This window comes from Arvicanthis niloticus, chromosome 8 (assembly GCF_011762505.2).
Source record: "Arvicanthis niloticus isolate mArvNil1 chromosome 8, mArvNil1.pat.X, whole genome shotgun sequence".
Lineage (NCBI taxonomy): Eukaryota > Metazoa > Chordata > Mammalia > Rodentia > Muridae > Arvicanthis > Arvicanthis niloticus.
The window spans coordinates 72,786,068-72,805,733 of record NC_047665.1 but is presented as its reverse complement, the minus strand read 5'-3'; positions in this window follow the sequence as shown (position 1 = coordinate 72,805,733).

Genomic DNA, 19,666 nt, shown 5'->3' with positions numbered 1-19,666 from the left:
GTCTCATGACTTCATTTGTTAATATGATACTTTTCATTTTTAGCCATTTCACTGAAGACAAAATGACTTTGTTCTTTATGACTGAATACAATTTCATTGTGTGTGCGCATGCGCACATGTGCATGTGTACATGTAGCAGGTGTGTGTGTAGATGCATACATCTCATGTTTTTTAACTGTTCCTCTGTTGATGGCTACCTAGATTGGTTCCATGACTTAACTATTGTGAACAGTGCAGCAATAACATTGATGTGCAAAAATCTCTGTGACATGTTGACTTATGCCTCTTGGAAAGTACCCAGGAGTTGGGTATCCTGGGGTCAAGTGGTCCATTTATTTTTAGTTGTTGTTATTTGTTTGTTTTAGAACTTCCCTACTGATTTCTATAGAGGTGAGCTAAGTTACACCCCCAGCAGTGTATAAACAGTCCCTCATCCCCAAATCCTTGCTAGTATATTTGTGATCTTAGTGACTGGCATTCTGACTGGAGTAAGTCGTAAGTTCTTTCACTTATGATCTTCTTGCTTCAGACTATAGAGTGTGCGGATTACAGGCATATGTCATTACAACTGGTTTCTAACAAATTCTTTTGAAAGACAATTAAGCTGTTTCTGTGTAGGCACAGGCCTTGTGTGCCTTAGACTTGACAGGATGGTGGTCATCTCAATTCTGTCCTGCTATTTAACTTACTCAGGAAGATGGTTCTGATTTCTCTTATTGACCATTGATTATTGCTTCCAGCTTCTGAGAACATGCTTCTTCTTAAAAACAATAATAAAAATTAACCACATCACATATTATGAAGTTAATAGCATCTGATGAAAAAATTCATAATTAGCATGGATTTTTAGGATACTTTATAAAGCTTCTGCTCTTCTCTAGGTCTTTTCAATTGTTTATTATTATCATGGTCACCAGTATGTCTGCATGCATGATGTGCATGTATGTGTACACCGCAGTGCACATGGGAAAGTCACTGGGCAGTTTGGAGAGCTGATAACTCTTTATAGTTGGGGATCGATCCCAGGTCCCTGTGACCTGCCTCAGTTATCTTAGCAGCCCCTTCTCTCTAGGTCTTTGATCAAAAAAAAATCTGAGGTAGGAACTTTGGAAAAGGCTTAGTAGATTAGTGCTCAGCCTGCTCTTGCAAAGGGCCCGAGTTCAGTTCCTAGCACCTATGTCACAGGGCGCATGGCAGCCAACAACTCTAGCTCCAGGATGCCCTCTGCTGGCTTCTACAGGCATTGTGCTACTGTGCACAAACCTACATGTGGGAACACATAGAAACATATGATTTTAAAATGTAAATACAATCTTTTAAAAATTGGAGGTAGTAGATTAAAGGCAAGTACTTACTAGCTTAACAATTCTGGCCTAGGTCAACAGGATGGGGATGTCAGAGGAAATCAGCTGACTTCCTGGCTTGCTCGGAAGGCACACACCCTTCGAGGAGAAGATGAGTTCAAGTCCCAAGCAGAGGAGTTTTCTTTTCTTTCTCTAAAAGCCCATGGGTCCTCTGGAGCTTGTGGGTGGCATTGTTAGTAGGATGTGTGTTATCTCTGTGCAAATGATTCATCTCCGGCGTGGGTGGTCCCTGAAGACCCTCTAGAAGAGTCTCAATTGTTCTGAAGCTTCCCTAATACTGCCAGGGTTCTCCTGGGGCCTATTAGGGGTTTACTCTCTCAGTCACTGGGAACCAAATCCTCATTACCAAGGTGAACCCAGGGTTAGGTTGCTCTGGTTGCTTCTCAACAGCAGGGGAAAAGATTTTCAAATGTAGACCTCACGGCCAGCTTCTGGAAGGCTATCACTTTTCTTTGGAGCCAAGTTACAAAGAAACCAGTAGCTGGTCCAACAAGGGTTCCGATCACTGACAGGGAGGTGAAGGGAAAGAGCCAGCAACTTCTGCCTCTGTCATCTGAGTGCTTACATGGCTATGTCAGGCACAGGCTCTTCTTCCTTCCACAGTCATAAAAGCACACAGCCTTCCCTTGGTGTAGGGGCCACCTATGTGGGACCAGAGGCACATTTGCTCTGGAGGTCTGCTTATGTTTGGAAGCCTGCCCTGTGTGTGGTTACTGCAGTTCTCAGGGCACAGGAGGACCCATGCCAGATGTGAAAGCCTGGTCCTTTTTCCAGTAAGGTCAAGGGTGAGTGGTCCAAGCTAACAGAGACTCCAGGGTTAGAAGGTACAGATCTTGATGGACCTCCTTTCTGATGTCTGTCTTCTAACACATAGGTGTTTGCAACTTCAAACACCACTCATTATATCAAACAAGCCACCGCCATCACTAATCCCAGCTTCCTGTTTTGAAGCTTGTACTTTAATAATGGATCCTCTGTAATCCGTTTGTTTGACCAAGGAACATAACTCTGCCATGTGGCTCCCTAAGTGGAAAGATAAAATTCGAATGCTCAGGACCTGTCAGTATTTGTGGGTAAGTATGCATCTTTCACATTGGTGTAAATGCAATTATTAAGTAAGTTATCGGAAAAGAGTCTGCCATCAAATATGGATCCAAGAAGACAGAAAACTATTCTAGGATAGGAGAGAACTTCTGGATATGTCTTGGCTGGCCATGAGCTTGAGAACACATTTATCTGAGGCGTTGGCTTCTACAGATCAGCTGGGAGCCAGCTGTGGCTAAGTGGGAAATGGAGCATTTGGGGAGAAGGGATAAATTAGTCTTGGCACTACACCTTGAGTTTCTCTACCCAGGTATAGAAAGTCTCAGTGAAAGAGCCAAAGACTACAAAGAGTAGAACTGGGTAACATCAAACGTTGAAAATGCAGAAGGGTCTATAATAACCCCTGGCCTTTTATCTGCTGCTTTTCCATTTCCTGTGACCTGGCAAAAGTAACTTCTAGAAGGGCGAGTTTACTTTGAGTCAAAGTTTGGGGCCATTGAGTCCATCAAGAGAAAAAAGGCATGGCAAGAGGAACATGAGGCAGCTAGTCATGCTGTCTCTGCAGCAGGAAGCAGAGAAAAGGAGTACTGGGCTCAACTCACTTTTTTCCTTTTCCAATCCCATGGGGCAGTGACACCCACATTCAGGAGGGTCTCCTCTCCTCAGTTAAACATCTCTGGAAACTCCTCCAAGACATGCCCAGAGATGGTTATCCTGGGTAATTCTGAATCCAGTCTCATTGACAGTGAAGTGAACTGTGGCAGCTATCAGCCATTTTCCAGGCTTTTTATTATTCAGCATAGTCCATAGCATTGCTGGCCCATTTACTGACCTGTTTGCTCTTAATCTTAATGGGATAAGAAATGGCTGGACAGAGACCCTGGGATAGACAGACATTTGCAGATGATATTAGAAGCTGCTTGAATGATCAGTAAGGATTTAGATTATTATCTAGAATCTTTATCAAGCTACCATTCCTGTGCATCCAGGGGCATAGAGAATACAGGGCAAGTGTCATAGAGATGCCAAAAATCTTTACATCACTGGTCTTTGAGAAATAGTGGAAGCTGACCTAAGAGGGACTAAAGGTGGTCCTTGTACTGTGTTTTGGTTTCACCAATTTTCTATTGCTCTCAGTGGATCTGCAAGGAACTTCGGGACCAATGTAGGGTAAATCAGCATGAAGAATCGTTTACCTACTCAACGTTTAGAGTATAAAACAACAGAGAAGTCAATTATATTCACCTTCATTTTATGTCCTAGTTTGCTAGCTGGGGATGGTATTTGGGAAAGTCTGCACACTTCGGTGAGTGGGCCTTGCTGGAAGAAGTAGGCCACTGGGGATGCAGCTTTGAAAGTTATAAACTATCAGGGTCCCTTCTCTCTGTGCTTCTTGTCTGCCATGAGATAATGAAGCTTCTTCACCACACACTCCTACAATCATGACACAAGAAGCCAAACTGAGGATTGAGCTCTCTGAACCCAGGAACCAACCTCCCTTAAGTTGTTTCCATGTGATATTTTGTTATAGAGGAGAGAAAGGTAACTAACAGAAACTAAAGTCTCTCTCTTAGAATGTAAATTCATTCCAGAGCCTACAGTCTAAGGTTACCATGATCAATAATCCATGAACTTCCTGTCCTGAGATTATGGTGATAGTCTTATGATACTCTCCCACAGCAAGCAGTAAGCTGTCTGTTTTGCATTTTACTACCACAGGCATGGCAAACCCAGACAGAGACAGTGCAGGTCTGCTGGTGGTGTGAGCCTAAAGGGGTCAGCTCTGGGAGGCTGGTGTCACCTCAGAAATGCAGCAGTCCCATCTCTGGCCCTAATTGCCACTATCTGTTGCAGTGTGCAGAGGAAGGTGTGGACAGGAAACTAAATCCAACATCAGGAACTCAGGTTCTTAGCCAGTGGCTTTGGCACCAAGGCAGAAGGCTGTCTTTGCAATGGTCTACTCTAGACCAGAGACTCCTTTAGATGGAGTTGACTTTCCTGTTGGACAGTCTGCACATGTTGGAGTTTCCTTTCCTGATTTGGAGTTGGTAACAGGAAATATCATGCCCAGGTTTAATTCCAATGGAATCTTGCTCTATCTATGACTGGGAAGACTCCTAATTTAAATCATTATTGTCTTTTGGAATTGAATTTTGAGATATGGCCACTCCATATCCCAGGGAGATCCCTCCTGAGTTCTAGGATTATAGGGCATGTCACCACAGCCAGATCATTGCCTTCAGATCTGCCCAAGTTTGTACATTATTTGGAATCAGATAAAAACTGAAGTCTCACAGTTCCAGAAAGATCCAGCAAGTTCTTTAGCCTATGTCTAATGGTTGTACTGAGACTCTTGGTCCTCTCACCAAGATGGCAGTTTAGCTATTGCACCCATTTTGCATACTGGGCCAGACCCCACTTGGTTTCCAGGCACCCCTAGCCCACTCCCTCACCAGAGAAATGCTGTATCTATACCACACAGCAAACCAATCTACCAGGCTCTCCCAGCCTCTTCGGAAGGCCATGTGTCTCTTTTGCAAGGACAATCCAGCTTGTCTGACTTCAGAGGCACTGGCATAGGACAGTTGAGCCATTCTTGATTCAAGAGGGGAGAGGACACTTCCTTTTCATTCCTGTGCAGGCTGTGGCAAGGACTGAATGTCAAATAGATTTTTCTGGGGCCCATCAATGGACAGCAACAATCATTTAAAAATAATATTTCAGTTAGCACTTGTGATGCTGGTGCTGCTGCTGTCTGGAGATGATCTGTGAGTACACTCCTCAGAAGTACAGGAACTTTCTCTGAAATTAGCTCCACCCACTGGGGCAGAGCTGGGAAACACAATAAGTAGAAAAAATAGAACCAATTTCCTATACCTTTTCCCTTCTATCCTTCTCTCCCTCCCTCCTTTCATCCCTCCCTCCCTCCCTTTATTCATCTCCCTCCTTCAGCTTCCTGAATTCTACATCTTACCCACGTGTGTGTATACTGAAGCTTTGGTGTCGTGTAATACCAGAAAGGAATAAAGTATCTGTTGAGTAATTCATTGGGTGCGTGTTTCTACATGGCAGGCATGTTTAGTTCTTTTCATCCTAAAGGTGACACTGTGGGGCAGGTGCTTTTCCTTTAGAGTTAATGGTACTGCACTATACAGACTGCTATTGTAATGTAGAGAGGAAAGATATGCCCATCATTAAACAAGAAGTGAATGGATCCAGGCTTTGACTGAGGGCTCTGCTTCTAGAGTGTGCTGCTCCTCCCACAAGGCTGGCTAACCGAGAGGAAGATGTGGGAACTCCCTGGTTTTACTGGATATTTTCTAGATGGATGCAGGGGCATAGGGTTTGACTTGATTACAAATTGGCAACATATACACCATATAATGACATGAAAAAAAAATGAGAACTTTGACGGGGGGGGGGGGGAAGTGGGAAGGTACAGAACCAGGGTCACACTTGCTCAGTGTGTGCTTTTTTACCTCAGCTAAAAAGGGAGGCCTGGGACACAAGGAAGGCAAGGGAAAGGACACTGGCAGGGCAGGGCAGGGCAGGGCAGGGCAGGACAGGCAGTCTACAACAGCTGCTTGGTATTTAACTTCTAGTGTAAATTTGTGAATGTGCATTGTGCCTGAGAGTTATGCTAATACATACACACAGAAAACAAAAAACAAAAACAAAACTGGACTGTATGATGCACCATCCTGTATAATCACTAAGGGTTGTCCTTACAATCAGTGAGCAGTAGGCCACCTGATTAGCGAAGCCATCTAACTCTGAGTGATCTTCCCCTGCAGACTTCACAAGCACACATGCCAGGGATCACCCAGCATGCCCATTCCCCAATTCTGTTTCCTGTGAAAGGCATCAGGGACAGAACTCATATTTTTAGGGACCAAATATGTACTTAGACCTAAGAGGAGTGGTCCTGTCTTTTAATGAAGACTTGTGTAAACTCTGTCCTCTGAGTATTCTTAAGAAGTATTGTTTGACTTGGGAAGGATTTATAAAGTAGGGTGAGTGCCCTTGTTGTCTATTAAATAAATGGGAAAGTGTTGTGGTGGTTATAAAGTACGGCAAGATTGGTTCAGAATAATGGGAGGTGATGGTTTTGCAAAAACTGCTGGATGCTGGGAGGCTAAGGTCTGGGTTCTTTTTGCTGTTGTGGGTAGAGATGCCAGGGAGCTGACCCTAGGATGGGCACAGCTCATGCTGACTCAGGAATGTAGAGTCACTCACTTCAGGCATTCTCTCTGTTCCTGGATTCACCATTCACAGTTGGGAAACATCTTGTAAATACAAGTACCCAAGGTCTCATTCCAAGTCTCCTGTTGATACTGATGTTGCAAAACAACAACAGCAACAGAACCTATCTCATCATGAGGTCAAGTCACAACGGCCCTGCACCTACATAACTGCTATTAGAAAATGACCAATATTGACATCCTGCCAGAGGAGATTGAGGGCCCTAAGGAAAGGGGGAGGAGACAAACACTCTCCTCCACATCTGAGGTCTAGGTATATAGCCTTAGCTGCAGAACAGTGTGGGTCACAGTGATGTGCACATGCTTCAAAGACAAAGAGACCCAAGGGTCTCAGTTCTAGTCTGCCCCACGTTGTCTTTAAGACTTTCCCGTGCTCCTCAGTGCCTACAGCCCTTAACTCCTCCTAAATTTTCAGTGAATTACACAATAGTCACAGATGGAGAAACGACTGAAAAGTACTCTCTTAATAAACTAATTACTATCATCATTTAAAAAATAGTTAGACTTGATCCAGTCGGATAGCTCAGTGGGTAAAGGGACTTCCACTCGGCTCGACTGCTTAAGTTTGATCCTCAGTATCCACATAGCAGAAGTAGAGAGAGGTATGCCATTTGTTGTCCTCTGACCTTCACCAATGTGCTTGGGCATGTGTGCCCCCCATAAACAAAAATGTCAAACAAACAAACATAAATAAATAAATAAATTTAACAGTGATTGGTGACACTATCAGTCTGTCACTGTCTCACAACTCCCAGACCTTCAGGCAGCTTTAATGTTCCAATTTCCAATTGCAGAAATGCTGGCTCAAATACCTCAGTTTCTCCAATTGCCTTTCCATAATGGGAGGCCTGAATAGATTCATGACCAACAGAGTGCAAAATCTATTATGAGCCCAAATAAGAAAACTGTTTATGTGGCTGTATTGAAATGGAGGTCACATAGCTGAAATCCAAGAGAGGGAGAGGAAGTGCCCTGTACTTCAGATGTAGCCTGTTCTGTGCTATCTCAGTCTGCTCTTCCACAGACAAGCCTGACAGTTTCCCAGGGGAAAATCTAAAAGACCGTTCCTTCGAAGGACACATTCAGGATGACTGGGCTAAATCAACAGACTGAGAAATATTGATGTGTAAATCAGAGAGAAGCCGTTGGGCTGTGAGGTCCGTGTTTGGTTTAGGTTGCTTTAGACTTGGAAATGAGAAAGCTGACACTGTGTGCAGTACTCCCCATAAGCGTGGGAAACCTTGAGATTCAGACAGCCCAGGACCTGCAAATATTTGGGTTAGTTTTTTTCCACACACTGATAAGTTCTCGATTTAATTCCTTCCCAGACCTACTACACTATGTTTTTATTCTGCACTTTGTTCTAAGTGCCTATTAAATATAACACACACAGACACAGTCACACACACACATGCACACACCATTGACAACAGCCTAACTGTTGCTTATGTAATTAATAGAAACCAAATGTCTCAGTAGCTAGGCACTCCACGCTGCATGCTTTCCTTTCTCCCACTGATTCGAGATTCTCTCTCCATGAGTTCATTTTCTTTTCTGTTCCCTCTATCCCAGGCTGCAAATGTCTACAGTCTAAAGGTCTTTTGTCAGTCACACTTAAAGACATCGGTCTCCTTGAGAGTGAACTTGCCTGCCTTGTTTCATTATTTGCATGGCATTCCTCACAGATGGGGACCTTGACCTCCTGAAATTCCTCTTAAAGATTAGATAGCAAACTCAGCAGTCCACAGGAGAGTTAACCGACAGCTTCAGTACACACAGTAAGACCTCCAGAGGGGTCAGATTATTAACTCAAGGGAAAATGTGGATCCAATGGTCAGACAGGATGTAACTCACATTCTACTCTGCTCTGGCGCTGAGGATGCTGAGTCCTAAAGAGGGAGTAGCCCAGGATTTGGTTCATAGGATGCCTTTGCTTTTTTTTTTTTTTTTTTTTTTTTTTTTTAAAGTATATGAGATTTTAGGAGTTCTGCTTTCTCTTGCTCTGACCTGCCCTTTCTTTTATTTCTTCCCTCTTTGACTGTCTTTTACCAATATAGCGTTAGGCTTTTCCATACATTTCAAGTGTGCCGTAGCTCCTCAGTAAGACAGTTCGAAGTTGCCATGTGACTTTTCCTGAGGAGACATAAATAAATGTATGTTCGATTCCCTGATGATGGCCTTAAAACTTGATACATCTAAGTTTGGCTTGGAGAACCAGTGAGCTTATTGGTGTTACTTACAGGAACATGCAGGGTTACTTACAGGAGCCTGGGTGACATAAAGCCAGTTCATGGTGGGGAAAAAAACCTCTTACTCCAACATGGGTTATTACTCTCAAAAGTGGCACTAAAGAATTTGCACTGGCAGGTAACCTTCTATTTCTGTATGTGCTAGCATTCCTCAAGACCACATGTAGCTAGCTGTAGAACTGAAGGGAACTGCAATCTCAGGTGAGTGTCTCAGGCACCACCAAGACCCCACACCCTGCTGTGTTTTCTGCTTCATTGCCTGACTGTAGGGAAAAGGCTGTTTCTAGGTAATCGGGGCAACTGCTTCATGATGGCTGATGGTTCAGCCAGACCTAGAGGAGAGCAGTCATACTCCAACAGAAGTCAATTTGGTTTCTTGTGTCTGTAAGAGGTCTGTAGACTTTGCAAGCCTACATGTGGGTAAGTCTAGCCTAAAATTCATATTTGGTGTGAAAATTGGCTAACAAATGTGGTGTTTTGTACTGGGATAGAGTCTTTATGTTTCAAACTCTTCTGAAAAATCTGAATTTTATCAAAGAGTCTCTGAGCAGCACAGTCTTGACCACTAGGATTTCTCTCCTGGTCCTTTGGTCTGTTGCTCAAGCCTTGGTGGTTTCTGTGACCTTCCCTCCCATCCAGGTTTAGAACACTGTGTTTAGTGTGATAGGACGTTTCTGAGGATCCATCCGGTGTCACTGTCTCTTCTTGTCTTGTTCTTGTTCAAACAGCTAACAAGTCACTGGTTAGATGCCTGGGCATGTGATTACGATCTATACGCTTAGAAGTGAAGGTGACAGAGCTTCACTGAGATGTGGCTTCCTGTCACATGGTTTCCTATTATATAACCTAGACAGATGTTGTATGATTCTGATAGATTTATATCAGTCAGTAATTTGTGACCCCAAACTCCTTTTTTGATGAAAGTCAGAAATGTGGTGAAGCTATTCTGTTTAAATACAATTAGCATTCATAGGAAATTCATAAAAATTTTAAAAAATATTAAATAACTGCATTTTTAATAAAGATTTTAAAATTAATTTGTGGTTAATGCACAAAAATGTCTAATTTTCAAACATATGTCATTGTACTTACTTGTTGGCCCTTCGGTGCGTGCCCCAAACCCCTTCCCCAAGCTCTGCTTATGCTTTCATGTCTATATGTTACGTGACCTTTTTTTCCCTCCATCCTCTTCCCTTTCTCATGTCCTAAACTAACATACTCTCTCTCTCAAATCCAGATTACATATATGAAAAAAACACGCGTGCTTGTCCTAAATATGGTTTATTTTGCTTAACATGATGGTCTCCACTTCCATCTATTTCCCTGCAAATGACAGGATCTCATTTTCCATTACAGCTGAATAAAAGTCTGTGTCTAAGTAGATACCATGTAGTCTTTACTTTTTGCAATTTGTTTATTTTTTTATATTAGCACGTGAATGTTTATTATGCATTTTTATCACCATTTGCTTTGTGGATCCCCTCTTCTACTCTTATCCCCACCTTTCTGCCCCTTTATATCTTCCGTCCCCAGCCATCTCCTTTGGTTTCACGACACATGTGCCACACACTTGCTTTGCCATTCATCCATCTGTGAACATGTGGGCTGGTTGCACAAGCTTGGTTATTTCCAATGATGCAGCAAGCATGGTGGGGAGCTCGCGTGTGTTCATTTTCTGAGTTAGACATTTGAGAACCTGAGACTGAACAGGAACTACTTCAGGAGCACCCTGTTCAGATGTCCAGAGTGACACCATGCTTAGTTCACTGCTTAGCCCAGTCACTGCTGCCCTCCTATTCAGGCCTTTTCTAACCCCAGAACTTAGTCTCACATGAGACAGTGCCTATAAACTGTCACATTATCTCCTCAGTGCTGGCCCCTGACCTGATTAGGGTGGGCCTTTCCTAGAATTCTCTCAAATTTTTGGTCTTAAAAGACATTTCTGAAAGTATAGAGGCAAGAAAAGAAATTCAACTTCTCTTCCACAAACTCTAAAAGCAGCCAAACTTAGGTTCTGGCTCAAAGCTACTGTGTCAATAGCAATCACAGTAGCAACATGAAATCCTTCAGGGTAGTGGAAAGGTGCCGTGGATGCCCTCTCGGTTGTGACTGAGACTGGGAGGCTCTCAGGCTGAGTCTCAGTACTGTAAAAATGTTTATATGTAAAAGTTGAGCCCAGTTCTTCCTCCCAGCCCTGTGCTCCCAGAAATATGACTCAAAATATGTTTACAAATACCTTGGCCACATAGCTAGGCTCTTCTCTGACTAGATATAACTTAAAATATTCCGTTTATTTTAATCTACATTCTGCCATGTGACTGGTTACCTGTGCTCAGGTGCCATGCATCTGTCTCCTCACGTATTCCTGGGCAGATCTCCCGTCTTGCTCTATCCCAGAATTCTTTCTCCCCTTGGATGTCCCACCTCCCATTTCCTGCTTAAACCATAGACCATAGGATTTTTTAATTGACAGGTGATGCATCAACACAATACATAAGATACTCTCTCTACACTTATGAGCTAAGTGGGGATGTTAAATAAGACACCCTAAGACTCAGACCAAAGTCATGAGACAGCATTACTACTATTTGCAGATCACCTGAGATCTAAGGAGTTCAATTAGTGTCCATGCTGGACGAGGTGTGAACTGAGGACTGCCTGTCCCAGCAGGCTGTAAAAGTCACTGATGGAAGAGACAGGTTCCCAAAGGTGGAAAGGGCAGCCCAAGTCATATAGATTCTAGATTTCTCATTCCTTACCTGTTACTGCTCCAGCTATGCTGTGCTAAGTGCCATCAACATTTTGGATCATTAAACTTTGAAGAGCATATAAAACCATCTGTTGAGCCTAGCCCAGATGGGGAGAGAATCAGAATGTATCCTGGAGTCAGCTCTCCTATGCAACAGGTCACTGAGTGTGGTCCTACTGCTTCCCAGCAGCCTGGCTTGTCAAGATGGTGCCCAACCCTGTTTACCAAAACAGGCACAGGGGACTTTAAAGCACTCACATCTATTTTGGATTAGGAACTAAGGGCTTCTGAGGGTGGGGCCCAGATTAAGTGTTTGTGGAACCCTAGGAAGCTGCATGTTAACCACATCCTAGCCTTGTACCTGAGCCAGCTGCCTAAGAATGGTCCACAGGAAGTGCACTTGATGCCCTTAGCCCAGGGTTACATAGAGGAACCTCAACGTTTAGGGGATACTCTGCCAAATTAGGAATTTTAAATTTAGAACCAACTGATGGCGTCTCTGGAGTGAGAGAGAGACCATAGGATCCCTTAGAGTCTAAGGCTTAGACTAAGTTTCAAGTGTCCCAGATGAGCATGCTTTTCTACAGACTGAGGGGCATGGCTTTCTTTGGCTTCCCACGGGTTTCTAAGACATGGGTTGGAGTTTACATAAGCCACTGGGGCACACCTTTAATCCCAGCACTTGGGAGGCAGAGGCAGGCGGATTTCTGAGTTCGAGGCCAGCCTGGTCTACAGAGTGAGTTCCAGGACAGCCAGGGCTATACAGAGAAACCCTGTCTAAACAAACAAACAAACAAAAACAAACAAAAATTACATAAGCCAATGTATTGATTACTCCAAGAGCAGCTGGGGAATAGAGTTGAGAATATGAGCGTTGGACAAGATGAAGGCAAATGACAAGGGCCTGGGGCTATTAGAAGCCTTGTTGTTGGGGCCACTAGCCCACAGGTTAGAGTTAAGAGATCTGTGACTCTGCTGATGGCTCAGTTGTCTGGGTTTTGTTTCTTGCAGTGCTGAACACAGAGCCTTAGGTATGCTTAGCCAAGTGCTGTCCCACCAAACTACAATCGTAGCCCCAAAATGGAATGTTTTTAAAAAAAGCTTCCTTCCTACGTGACTGTCCTGAGCAGCTGTGGTGAACATCACTTGTTTGACATGTTCTTAGTCTGCAGGTGAGGCTGAGTCCCCAGTTTTGTGTCCCCAGTTGGCTCTGCCTCTTCTACAGTGGAAGCTGTTTACTGTGTACTGTGCATAACCTGGGACCTGAACTTCTCTCAGGCTCCTAAGTGGCCCACCATGCTATCTTCTGTTTCTCAGTAAAACCCTCTCTTCACCCCTCTTTCTGCCCCCTCCCCGTTCTTTCTTTCTTCCTTCCCTGTTTCCTTCCTTCCCTCATCTCCTTTTCTTTATTGCTCAGAAAGATCTCAAATATGCTTAATCTCCACCTTGGTTATCTTACTAGGGCTTGCACGAGGCTCAGGTTTCAGTAACTCACTTAAGTAGGTTCTGTAGTGGCAGCATTTGGAATCACCGATTTCACACACACACACACACACACACACACACACACACACACTCTTCAAGAAAGTCTGGAATGAACAAAATATCAGAATTTTAAAATAAAACAAAACCCACTTCCATTCAGACCCACTATAGGATATAGATCGTGACTTTATTTGAGATTTTGTTCCTTGTGTAATTTTTTACTTTAGTTTACTTCATTAAATACTGCATGAAAATAGCTTATTAAAATGTGCAAATCTTGGAGACAAAGGATTCACATGTAGCTTATGCACATCCTCCTGTCTGCTGTAAGTTAGTTCTCACATCTTGCAGTGTCCATTACAGTGTAAGGACAATGCAAATGTCTGCTAGGCTAATAGAGTTTAGGAAACAATAAAACCTTAAAATTCTGAACGTGCTCAGTGTAGTTACATTTTTCCTCCAAATATCTTTTCATCTGGCTGGTTGAATGTGAGGATATAGGGCTTGTGGGTATGAAGGCTGGTTTATACGTTTATTATAAAACTAAATAAGAATTTTGCTTTCTTATTGGCTACTTATAAAATCTTTAAGTCATCTTTACTCATTTTTTCCAGAGACAGAGAGAGAGAGAGAGAGAGAGAGAGAGAGAGAGAGAGAGAGAGAGAGAGAGAATATTGTGGACCAGGCCTTGAACTTCCTGTGTACCTGTCAATGCTGTCTTTGAACTCTGAACCTCCTACTTGCACCCACAAGCAGACCATGACACCCAGCCTTTAATTCAGCTTCTTAAAAAGAAGGTGTAACTATAAACAACCAAGATGATTGAGAGGGAAAAAAAGGGCAGGCTGTTTAATCAGAGAGAAGAGCTACATGAGGAAAGCTGGCCTGAGGAGGGCCTTTGGGACACAGCGACTGTGTACACCCAAGTTGTTTGTGAGGCAGAAATCTAAACCTCCCACTGATGTCCCAAAGTCCTCGTGGGGGGCAGTTGAGTCTGCTTTTGTGTTGTACAAGAGAGAGGAAGGGATGCATTTTCTGCTGATGACAACAGTAGCAAGAAATAAGTGATATTTCATAATAAATCAACTGAATCCCAGAGTACAGTGTGGGACCACAGCTCTGCGGGCCTCAGAAGTCACCCAGAAACTGGAGAGTTTGGACAGAGAGCATCAATAGACCACACTCTTGCCATGTGCACAGTCTACCAAGGCTCCAAAGTCAAGGGGACATTCTGTCATGAACTGAACTCTGCAAAGCTCTGAGCCTCTGGCCTCAGAGACAAGCAAGGAGGAAAGGCCGGTGTAAGCCTCAGGTATCTGCCTTTGGGGCCTGTGGTATGAAGTGCATTATGGAAGACACATATGGAGGAGGCCTGTTTGCCTCATGGTGAGCAAGAAGCAAGAAAGGGGTCAAGAAGAGGCCAGTGTCCAAATATCCCTACAGAGGGCCTGCCCCCAGTGATATCATTTTCTCCCAGTGATGTAACTTCCTCCCGGTGATGTAACTTCCTCCCAGTGATGTAATTTCCTTCCAGTGATGTAACTTTCTCCCATTAGCTCTTTCTCCCGAAAATTCCATCATTTTCCCAAAGTGCCACAGACTGGTGACCAAGCCTTGAATACACTGGACTTTGTGTGACGCTATAGATCAGTGAGTGGTTCTCAACCTTCCTAATGCTTCGGCCACACTTATAAAGTTCCTTATGTTGTGGCGACCCCCAACCATAGCATTATTTTTGTTCTTCATAAATATACTTCATAACTGTAGTTAATTTTGCTACTGTATTGGATCGTAATGTAAATACATGATGTGCAGCATATCTGATATGTGACCCCTATGACCTTTCCTCCATGGGTCGGGCACAGCCCACAGGTTCAGAATTGTAGCTCTAAAGCTAAGCTACTTACGGCATTAAGTAAGACTTTCCTCTTTATACGATGAATAGCTCAGATACTTCGCTATGTTGTTACAGTGTTAGAGGGATGAGTCACCCAAAAGGCTGTGTTTGCTGCTTCAAGGACAGAATCTATACCTGCTCTAAAAGGCCCAGTGGCCACTGCTAGTGTGTGAGACCCTCATATATCTGTCTGAATGAGCAATAACACCTCTAACTTTGTGACTTACAAGTCTAGGCATTCTTGTGCACATTGCTGCCCAAGTATTTCTTGTTTCCTCACTATTAAGAAAAATGATTTATTTATACTTGGAAGACAGAGCAGCTGACAGTAATCATGTCCTTTAAACATGTTACAGGGACAAAAATGCACTTTCTTCAGCTCACTGTTTACTGCTGTCTCAAATGCCTATGTTTAGAAAAATTATAAGGTGGAGGTTTTCATTTACTAGTGATACAATTTCTGTTAATCACACACAAAACAACCAAACAAAAACCCCAATGCATGAAGTTTGTTTTCCCACAGGTAGGAGATTATACTGATTCCAGGCACCAAAAGCCTAATCATGGCATCTCTTCAGTAAATTATTTATAAATACACAGCTTGTCGACTCTGCCAGAACTGATTTTAGTATTTTAAATTTACTTATTTTGTGTAAGTGTTTTTCCTACATATATGTGCACCAGATGCATGTCTCACACCAGATGCATGGTTGAAAATGCCCAGCACCAATCTCTGGCCTGTACATACTTGTGTACACTTATATGGGCACACTCATTTAGATGTGCACACACACACACACACAAAACCACACACACACACACAAAACCACACACACTGAATTGACTTCAGAATTGAGAAAATGTTCACACCTCAGAGTCCTACTCCTTAGGAAGCTTGGTTTCCCAACGAACTAGGCTAGTTGTCAGCATCTTTGGGGCAGTGTCCCAGCAACTGTCAGGAAGAAAGCTGGCCAACCACAGTTCTAACACTGCCCCACATAGCCCAAGGGACTTTGTGCCTTGGCTCCCCTCCTATTCCCTTCAAATGTGGGTAACCTGAGTGCTGTTGAAAGCATCCCCAGGGGAGGCTGCTGAGAAGCACCCTGATAGTCTTCCAGCTGCCCAGAGGAGCTCCAAGTCTGCAGAAAAAAAACTCATCACCCTACACTCCCACCAACTCCTCTCTAGCTCAGCACAGGGCTGCACACTGTGTGAGCATTCTTCCTCATTTCCATTTACTCCACCCCTGCTCCCTTTTAAAATTTTAAGCCTCTGGCAGCCACTGAAATGTCTCCGGGGCAAAAACTAGCTTTGAGTTGAAAATGGCAATTGTTAACAATCTCCCTAAATCTCCCCTTTCTCTAGTGTTGCTTCAGGGAACTGACGTGCATAGGACCCTGTTCTCTGACCTTAATTCAGGCCCCTGTCCTTTCCCATCTCCACTCTCTTCCTCCCCGCACCAGCTTCTGCAAATTAATGTGCTGGTGCTGATGGGTGACAGCGGAATGAGGCTGTGCCTCTTCCCAGCTTCTCTGTCATCCCAGCCTGCTAATTTCAAAGCAGCCACTTCTCTCCATTCCATATGTGCCTGAGCCCGAGTGGCCTGGCTTCCCCAAGAGGTCAAAAGTGCAGCCTAGGGGCTCAGGACTGGAGCCCAGCCCTGTCCTGACAGGCAAAGAGCCCCATGCCTCTCTGGTGGTTTTGTCCGGCATCCTCCTTCCCCAGCCCAGTCTTCCTCTGCAAAGATAAGGCTTTCTTCTAGCTCCCACCCCTTCCCTGCTTTCTTTTCCTTTCATTCCAGACTGAAGCAGCCCTTTGTGAAGGGGGGTATGGGGTTTTTGCACAAATATTTAATCTTTTCCAATCTGCCCTTTTGCACAGCCTGTCAGCTCCAAACTGCTCTGTTTGCTTTAGCCCGTAACAGGATACTGTTTTGAAAGGCAATGCAGAAGTCAGGTTACTTCTGAATCTGGCCTTTATTTTTGCATGAATGCTTTTCAAGGTAACTATAGATTTAGATTTTCCTTCCTTACCAAGGATTGCGCTGCCAGTGTGGATGTGGTAGCAGCAGCTAGGAAAATCTAGCCACAGGGTTGGTTTTATTTAGTTGTTTGTTTATTCCCTATAGCTTGGAAATTACAGTTACAGAGATCTCTTTAAATAAACCCAACCACAATTTCATATGGCTCTCTTTCTGTCAGGATTTGCTTCTTTTTCCTCTGGAAGTGAGTCAGTCATTCATTATTTCATGAAGAATGTGGTCGAACCTGAGAAGTGTTTGCAGAGTCTGTGAGAAGTCACCTGCTAGAACACACTGGAGAAGGGAAAGCCAGTGGGTAGGGCTGCAGCAGTAACCATGTTCAAATCTTCATTGTGTCATGTGCGCTGGCTATTGTGCAGTCCCCCGCTTTTCCATACTCTGGATGGCACTCATCACTCCCACTGGGCAAGAAAGATGCAGGCCCACGGTACCTCATCTGTGCAAACAGCTAGTCATGCAGCTGGCTTGGGCACTTTCTTCAGAGCTCTTTGCCCTGTTTGATACACTGGCTTTGGTCTATGACCAGGGACAGTGAAACTGAGATTATTTTTCCATTACAGTATCAATCAATGGCAGATAACAGATTGCTATCTTAATTGCTTGAGACTCATCAACATCATCCTTCTAACCTCCTTCAAACTTACCCCAAAGAAGCTCTTGATGCTCTCTAAAGCCATGGGATGACAAGGCCGTAAAAATACACTGAAGACTTTGGATAAAGTTTGGAGCAGAGTAAACAATGGGGAAAAAGCATATTTTGCAGGATTTGGCTCAGAATCCAAGGTCTGAAAATGCTATTCGTTAAGTCAAAGTTATAACTGCAGAGGAAAGAGAAAATGAACGATGGGAAATCCTGAGAAGTCTAGGGCTCTCCCATGTGAATATTTTGGGAGACATTTCTGTGGCAGGACTCTTGTGGTGCAGTAAGCAAAAAAGAAGGGTACAACATAAAATACATGGGGTAGCGAAAGGAGGAGGAAAACCAACAAAATATTAATTGTAGCTATTAAATGATGAGAGTTCACCTTTGTAGTTTTAGAAAGTATTTTTCTTCACAATCCATGATAAATACAGATTTCCAATATAATCAGAGATTAACTGGTAAGGTGGGGGAGAGCTGAGACAATGCCACAGCCTGGTATACAGTGCCTTAGGAGCGAGGAACCTGTTGGTCAAAAGCATGCCCTCTGTAGCAGGCTAATGAAAGAATGCTTTCTCTGGCCCCCAGTGGACCAGTTAGCTTGTGAGTCAGCCAGAGTCCTGCCAGTGGGGCAAACACCTGGGACAAATGAGGACAACATTTAGTTCAAGATTTCAGGGTCATGAGCTCTCTGCAGTGAACCAGAGCCTTGTGGTAGAGAGATGGTAGCCAAGAAGCAGAAGGAGAGGAAAGAATAGGCCTCAATATCCATTCAAAGGCACACCCCCAGCAATGTGCTTTCTCAATGAAGGCTCCACCTTCTAAACTTTTTAAGAAATTTCTTTTTTTGTGCATTTTTTGTGTGTACACAGGCAATGTTTGTACAGGCAGATGTGACTATGCACTTGTACATACAAGTACCAGAAGACATCAGGTGTCCTCTCACTTGCTGCTTTATTTTCTTTAAACATGGTCTCTCACTGAAACTAGAACTAAGTTGATGGCCAGCAAGCTCCAGAAATCCTGCTGCCTTCTCTCCCATAGTGCTGAGTGTGTTCTAGGGATATGAACTCACATCCTTACACTTGCACACAAAGTATTCTTACCTGATGAGCTAGGCCTCACCTTCTGATGTTCCTAACACTTTCAATAGCACTGTCAACCGGGAGGCAACCATTCAACACAAGAACCTTCAGAGAACATTCCAAATTTAAAGTGTACAGAATAGCTTCTTTCCTTTTCTCTGTTGATCTCATAGGAGGATAAGCTTAGATAGATGTGTTACACTGTGAGGGTGGGGAGACGTTCACACAGTTTGTATCTGAGTGACTGGCAGGAAATGAGGCATGCCTTACCCAACACCGAAGTTCTTACAAGCAACATCTTGAAAACAAAAGTGTAATAAATGCAAGATGCTGCTTCTCATTTGCCCTTCTGTCATTCCAGGTGTTCAGCAGAACCAAACAGTGGCAAAGTTTTCACGACCAACTATTTCATAGTTCTGCAAAGGGGACTATGAAAAACCCAGGAAGGGAAAGGTATGACCCAGGCATTAAAGAGTCTACAGACTAGATAGGAATACCAGCACTGGCTAATATGAGCTCAGAGGAAAGATCTCTGAGGGACAGAGGAGAGGGAAGCCTCATGCAGGCTGGACTGAGCTCTAATTAGCTGCAGCAAAGGAGCAAAGTTTTTCAACCTAAGCAAGAACCAGTGTCAATCATCTCTAGAGGGGAAATGGCATGCTAGACGCAAGAGATGTCAAGGAAGATGGCAGAGGGGTTCAGAAAGTCTTAGGGCCACAAGAGATCAAGCTGAGATGCAAAGGTCAGAGATGTTAGAGAAGGGGGATTCTCAAGAACTAGTCTTCAAGGGAAAAAGAAGTATCCTCAAAATGCACCCGTAATATCAACCGTCAGCTCAATGCATATGGTA